We start from the raw sequence: 6,521 nt of genomic DNA on the forward strand, positions 1-6,521 counted from the left end.
TCTTTATACTTTTCTCTATTGTTCAAATTTTCTGTAAAGAACACTTGTTTATTTTTTTTAAGTCATAAAATTGTTATTGACATTGTAAACTCCCATTTGAGAGGGTACAGAGCAAGGGACACAAACGTCCCGGTAATTGCAGAACCATTAATTGTCAGAACCAGAATTAACATGGGGATATGGCCACACAACCTGGATGATGATGAGAAAATGATGCCATCCAAGCTGCTGCTTATAATGTCCCTCCCTCCCCCCTCCCTTCCTTCTTTCCCTCTCTCTTTTTTCTCTAGCCTTACCTCTTCTTTAAATGAACTGTTTTGAGGTTTGATTCACCACTCCAGCCTTTTGAGATCTTGTGAAGAATTCTAATTCCTCACTCCAAAAATATCAGTGTCTCTCCATGGTCATCTGCAAATACAATGAACCTGTGTCTCAAAGCTCACTGTGCACATTGGACCATTGCCCCAGGAAGCCACATTCCTTACACGTACTTCTCTAGAGAGTCAACCAGATTTTCTTTAGAACATCGACAAGTCTTCAAGTATGTTTAAAAAAAAAATTCTGTGTAGAATATGTCTGAAATGCTTGAAAACCTCAGTGAATTCCATTTGTTTAAACCAGTGCATTGTTTACAGAAGGGATGTGATCCTGAGTTCTTAACAAACTTCCTCCAACTTCATCCCCCACACACATATATGTTCCTGTCTCTGAATGGAGACATGGATATCATCCTTCTTAACCATGAACGCTACATGTTTCCCTTTATGCCTTAGCTGCTAGGAAGCCCAACACTAAGCTTGATACTTAATTAATGAATAATCCTCATCCTCAATTTAAAAATTAAATAGATGTCACCATTTGTATTTAATTTGTCCCTTTTATTCTATGTAGTTGATTTGGCTCTGAGGGTTTTATTATAAGATATTGTACTTCTTCTTGCCTTTTTGGTCTTCATCCAAGGCATTGAAGAGTGAGTGAGAACTCTCCCCACTCTCCAGTCTCAAGCGTGCTCCTCCTCTGAGTTCTTCTCAGTGGGATAAAGTGCCAACGCTGAGAGCTTCTGATGCAGCCAGCAGTCCTTTCCCTGGGCACCTAGGCTGCCTCTGCTGCTGTGCAATTGCTTGCTACTTCAAGATTGGGTGGGTCAACTCCAGGTCTCTTCTTACCCAGCAAATGGCAGGCCTCAGGAAGGTGACATCCTCTGATAGGTCACTTTTGTGGTTCCGGATTACCTCCAAAGACTTGGTCAACATCTGTGCAGGGATCCCTTCCCAACCCAGAAAGTGCTGAGGTGTCTAACTTAGAAACTGATTATCTTACAGGATATTTGCTGGGTGTCCTAACCCCTGCAAGAGATGGTACACACCCCTGTCTCACTACCCACAGGCAATCTAGAAAACTGGTCACCTTTCCAGGGAGAGACAGAGCTGTCCTCATCTTCAGCAGGGGGAACTTCCGTCTGCCAGTGTGAGTATCATTGGCATAAGTAGTGACACCTCAGTGGCTCCAGGAGCTAACCTGCTGCCCCACTCCCTGTGGAACTCAGTGCCAGGAGCCCCTCCCAGGCTCAGGAATCCCCAGGTGGTAGCATCCCAGGCCAGGCCCCAGGCTCCAGAGCACACAGCACTCCATGGGCAGGTCTTCCTCATGCCTTTCCTCCCTCCTGCCCACAGGGGCTGCAGCCACATCTTACCTGAGACTGAGCAAAGCCCGAGCTGTGATCATCTTCTTACCACCTAGGGAACCCTGGAGCTGACTCTCTGAGAACCCCCTTCCCTGGGAACAGCTCACGTTTAGACACAGTCACCCCTTCCCTGCTGCCTCTGCACAAGGGAAGAGGGCCAGACCTGGGGACCTGCAGGCTGGGAACTCTGGGCCTCACCCTGCATCTCCTTGCTGTGAATTCCCTGCCCACTCCGACTCCACCAAGCCCCAGGAGGCTGACTTGGCTTTCAACTGGACCATCCCCAGTAGGACTTTGAACACAAACAGGAATTGTTTGGGGACGTGATAGTCTAAGCTGTTTTAATTGCTACTAGCCTTAGCTGTACTTTAATCATTGCTCACATTTTTATTTTCTAAATTTAAGGTCGTTTGGCAAGATAGTAACAGTTGTTGGTGAATGAATATTGACAGTACTTTATTTATTCCAACACAAGTGTGTGGGTGTGTGTGTGTGGGGGGGTGTGCTTTCTCTTCTTTAAGTCCTTCATTTTTTTCTCTCCCAGGAATGCTATCTCTCTCCCCCTCCCATTTCTTTTGTTTTTCTTTCCTAGTTCTCATACCACCAAGTATGGTTTTACATTTGTTGAACTTAATTGCCTCATACCTTCTTTTTTTCAATTAATTTTTTTATTTGTCCTAATTCGTTCTACATGACAGCAGAATGCATTTCAGTTCACAGAACACAAACGGAGCACAACTTTTCATGTCTCTAGCTGTACATAAAGTAGAGTCACACCATTCCTGTCTGCATACATGTACCTAGGGTAACGATGTCCATCTCATTCCACCATCTTTCCTACCCCCATAACCCCCTCCCATACCCTCCCTCCCATTTGCCCTATCCAAAGCTCCTCCATTCTTCCCATGCTCCTTCCCCACCCTCATTATGGATATGAATTATGGATAAGCATCCACTTATCAGAGTGAACATTCGGTCTTTGGTTTTTTCAGACTAGCTAACTTCACTTAGCATTATCTTCTCCACCTCCATTCACTTACCTGCAAATGTCATGATTTTATTCTCTTTTATTGCTGAGTAATATTCCATTGTGTATATGTAACAGAGTTTCTTTATCCATTCATCTATTGAGTGCAGCTAGGTTGTTTACCTCATACCTTATTGATGCTGAGTAAATATTCATTTTTTAAAGCTTTGGGGAGAAAAATCTGCTGACTCCCTAGCAGGTAGTAGCAGCCTATAGCTATCTTTTGGTGGATCTTCTAGAATCAGACTCCAAAGGATTTGCAAGAGACAGTGACAGTGTCCTAGGAGGCCATGAGGCTCTTCCTATAACCAATGCATCCTCCCCCAGAATGCAGTCTACACATTGCCCACTGGTTCACTGTGTGCTTCTGGCCAATCTCAGTATTTCAATCTGGTTCTCTCACATGCAAACTGCAAACCACGCTTGGCACAGTGGGCAGAGTAGATAGGTGTGTGCTGTATCTCTATGACCCAAGGAGGCTGGCCAATGTTTCTGTTGCTCCTTGAGGCCTTGAGCACCTGCCTCTGTAGGCTGAGATGCTCCATAGAATGCCATGTTCCCCGAAGCTCTTTGGTCCCCTTCCTAAAAACAAAAATCAGGAATAATGAGCCCTGAATTTCACTACAGAAATGATTACATCATTGGAATTTTGCTATGCTTTTTGCATGTGTTTTTAGTTTCTAGGTCAAAATTAGTTGGGACACAACTCATCTGACAGATCCTTCAACCTAGTGTCACCCCACAGGTCTTCTCTGTTGGCCTTCCTGTGAGTGTTTCCAGAAGGTTGTCTTCACTGGGTTAAGACAGTAAGTATTAAAGAAAGAAAACTTCCACATGATCAGACGCCTTCCTAAGATTGTTCCACTTCAGAACCTCCAAGGTAGTGCACCTGCACGTCTTCAAGAGCACAGTGGAGCCGTCGCCTGTTCAACTCTTAACCGTGGAATTCGTTTTTTCATGACATCCACACGAAGTCAGTCTTTGGAAATCAGCCATTATTTTAGGAAATGCTGGTATCTGCTGTTGTAGAAGAGATGACACCATCTCACGTGACCAGCCTTTGAGAACTCTGCAATCTTTGTGTCATTGGAACTTGGCACACTGGTTATCTTAGCTTGTAGCCATCTAAAGAATGTAAATAAATTTTAGGAAAAGCAAGAAACAGATTTGGTTTCTAGGGAGAAATATTATCAAAAGGAGATCCAGATTATCAGAGATCAAATGCTGCAGTTGACATAGTACCTGATGTCAACTGCATCACCATCTCACTTCATGATCCTTTAAACAAACCCCACAAGCAGCCACTTTTAGCAATGAAGGACTGAGTTTGCACAGCCAGAAAACACAACCACAGCAGAAAAAAGAGGAGCGACAGAATTTGCAACAACTCCTTGGCTTTTACCCCTTGGCTTCTAGACTTTTGTACAATCCACCCATTTTTCTTTTCGGTGGAAAAGTAGCTACTTGATCAACACTCTCCAGAAACAGCCCTTGTGTTCTGAGCAGCAAGAATCTTGCGATTTCTTCTTTTTCTAAGAGCATCCTTAAGCTCTCTATTCCACATGCTGTAGATCAAGGGGTTCAGCCTGGGGTGATGAATGTGTAAACCAGACACTACAGACCCCTCTCAGGAGAGTAGCTAGAACCGGGGCAAAAGCTGATACGACTTGTACCTCCAAACTGGAGGAGGAGCAGAGTCAGGCAGGAGGAACGGGTGCAGGTCTTGTGTCTCCCTCTATAGAGTGGATCTTCAGGAGGGCAGCCACGATGAAGACACAGGACCAAGTGACGAGCAGGAAGAGATGGTGACAGTGGTGACACTGATCATATAATTTGCTTGACAACTTAATGCTTACAAAGTTCCATTTATATTTCATGTTAATTTTATAATACTGTAATGAATACATTGGGCAGTGATTGATAATTGATATTAATAATTAATAATTCTTCAGATGACAAAACCACAATTCACAGAAGTAAATCAGTTTGTCCATGTTTGCACAGCTGGTGGGTAGCTAATCTGGAATTTGAAACCAAGCCTTTGGCTTTATATTTCATCCTTCTCCACCAATATGGATGACCAGCAAGAAGAGACTTTGGGTGTCAACCAGGGCCTACCTAATGCTGAGTTACAGCCTGCCTGATGCCTTTTGTTTAAACAGTTTTGATAAATATCTACCTCCTATAAACTAGATAGCCAGTATGTTATTTCCTTCACATAGCTAATGCCACTGAGAGTCATTCCATCAGGCTCAAATGATAATTTTATTTATGAATAAATTGAATCAGTACATAATGACATTATTTTGCATTGTTCAAGTATAATTCTATTATGATTCCATTATGAGTTGGAGCATGCTAATGGATGTGTAATGGAATAATAAAAACCAATCCTGTCCAAATCTTTTACAGTAAGTGTAAAATAACATGACTAATTATTTTTACAAAATATTTGTATTCCAATTCTCAGATGGAAACTATAATCAGGAACTTTCTCTACTTTGATTCCTATGAAATGCCTCTTGGGTAAAATAATGTTTGTTGAGCAATTCTGAAAGACATGCTGTCTAATTAGGTGCTCATTGTTTAGATGTATTACTTAATATCTCTTTAGAATATCAAAGAATTTTATCCTTTTGTTGATTGTGATGGGCCATGAGAACTGCTTGAACTGGCTCGCATATCAATGTCACACCATCAGCCTAGATTGAATTCGCCCCCAAAAAATTCCTCTCATATTTACTGTGCTTTTTGGTGATTAAGGTCACAGGCTCTAGGGTGCAATGTCTGCACCAGCACTTCAATAGACAGGTAATGTCGCAAAATTATTTAACCACTCTGAGCTTCAGTTCTTTGTGTCTAAATTGATGATAATGATGGCACCAACCCCATAAGATTAGCAAGTGAGATACCATATACTAAGCAGCTAAAACAATGTCTGGTACATAATTTAATGCTTAACAAATGATATCTAGTGTCATTATAATTGTCAGTGTGTCAATACATATGCTGTATCCTCTTTTGAAAATTATAGGAAAAAATCCTCTTAAATATAAGCCCTAGCCAAGAAAAATGTTAGATTTCTCCATGTGGTTGTGTATGGTTACATGAACTCTGTACTATGAAAATTTAATTATATTGCCCTTGACTACTAGGAAGCTCAGACACCAGCAGACAGGTGATTTCTACAAAACTGCAGAGAAGATTTTTTAATCATTATTTTTAGTTGTAGATGGGCATAATACCTTTTTTATTTATTTTTAGTTGGTGCTGAGGATTGAATCCACTGCCTCACATATAGGAAGCAAGCGCTGTACTACTGAGCTACAACCCCATCCCGAGAAGCATTTTTTGCATAGCAATCTTATTATTATATCTTTATAGTTCCTGTCTGAATTTTTTATTTACCCCAATCTTCTTGACTCTGTGTTTTTAACTTTTGTACTAGATGTATTTTTAAGTTGCTTCAAATCTTCTGTGTAAGGATCTGGGGTTAGAGTAAATTAAAACAAATAATTTATTAACTTCATCAAATACCATTGCTACCAATAAAATATTTACTGCATAGTAACACTAATGAAAATAGTTGTATGGTCCTGTAATTCTTAATGTTACTGCCTGGCCAAAGACCCCAAAAGTTATTCCCATTGAGTTTCCATATTGTTCTTCATTCTTCCACTTTCTTATGTCCAATAAGTGACAGAGTGTCTTTTGGTACCTACTATACCATTGCATTTGCAACATCTAAAAGAGAATGAGATTCTTCACTTTTATCTTTTTAAGAAAAATATCTTGGAAATACCTTTCCCT

Source organism: Urocitellus parryii, chromosome 4, assembly GCF_045843805.1.
Source record: "Urocitellus parryii isolate mUroPar1 chromosome 4, mUroPar1.hap1, whole genome shotgun sequence".
NCBI lineage: Eukaryota > Metazoa > Chordata > Mammalia > Rodentia > Sciuridae > Urocitellus > Urocitellus parryii.